Genomic DNA, 1,338 nt, shown 5'->3' with positions numbered 1-1,338 from the left:
GAAAGGCAGTCAGGGGTAATTCCCAGGTTTGCAATCTAAGCACCCAGGAAAATCAGGCGCCATTTACTGAGATGGGGAATAATTCAGTGGGGTGAACAAGGTGAAGACTAAGAATCAGTCATTAGATCCGCCAGTGGTAAGGACTCTGATAACCCTTTACAAGTGGGGTTTTATTGGAATATGGGGAAGAAATTCTGATTGGAGTAGAGTGAAGAAAGGGTTCAGACATTGTTGGGGACTGAATCATGTTTTGTGGAATCTGACCCTCCTCTTGACATAGAGGTGCAATGGACACAACCAATCCAATGTCCACATAGAAGAGGTGGCATTGGAATGGGAAAAGTGGACATAGTGGACGAAGGGTATGGGGAAAGGCAGGAAGAGATGAGAGGTGGAGGCGTCTTTGGGACATGGAGCTGCCCTGGATGGTACTTCAGAGGGAATCACCGGACATTGTAAATCCTCACAGGGCCCACTGGATGGAATGGAGGAGAGTATGGGCTATGATGTGAACCAATGTATATGAGGTGCAGAGGTGCCCAAAGATGTACTTACCAAATCCAATGGATGTGTCATGATGATGGGAAAGAGTGTTGTTGGGGGGGGGGAGAGGGGGGGTGGGGGGATGGGGTTGAATGGGACCTCACATATATATTTTTAATGTAATATTATTACAAAGTCAATAAAAAATAAAAAAATTAAAAAAAAAAAAAAAAAAAAAAAGAAATGGCACATACAGAGAGAAACCGTGGGGAGCAGCCAGAAGCTGGAAGTCAAGGGAATCCAGAAGAGAATGGAAAAGATGCTGCATGTAATGGAAAATTCAAGGAACCTCAAAGATTGCCCACCAGCCAAAAGATATCCACCCAGGAGGAAGTAAGCCTTGTAGCCTCTGAAACTGCAAGCCAATAAATTCGTGTTGTTATGCCAACTTATTGTACGGTAGTTGTTCTAGCAGCTGGGAATTAAAGCAGACATGATCACCTCTGGAAAGCCTTGCCTATACCCAAACCACCCACTTCTCCCTTCAAAACACACAAAGTGTGCACACACCACACATACTCACACACACGTATATATATATACCCACCCATACCATATCCACACACTTCACACACATTCAGAGTTCACATCTAAACACATATACTGTTGTGAAAGCAGAAAGATTCCTTGATTGTGTATTGAAGGCCAGGACTCAGGAATATTTTTGAGAAGGAAAAAGATTTATTACGACTGGCCAGGCTTGGGGACTCTTGTCCAAAACCTGAGCCCCAAATAGGATTTTTGGGTCCCTTTCATACAGCGGATGTAGGGGGTGGGGAGTCAAATAGTGCTTTG

Source organism: Dasypus novemcinctus, chromosome 22 (genome assembly GCF_030445035.2).
Source record: "Dasypus novemcinctus isolate mDasNov1 chromosome 22, mDasNov1.1.hap2, whole genome shotgun sequence".
NCBI lineage: Eukaryota > Metazoa > Chordata > Mammalia > Cingulata > Dasypodidae > Dasypus > Dasypus novemcinctus.
This window is presented reverse-complemented; position numbering follows the sequence as displayed.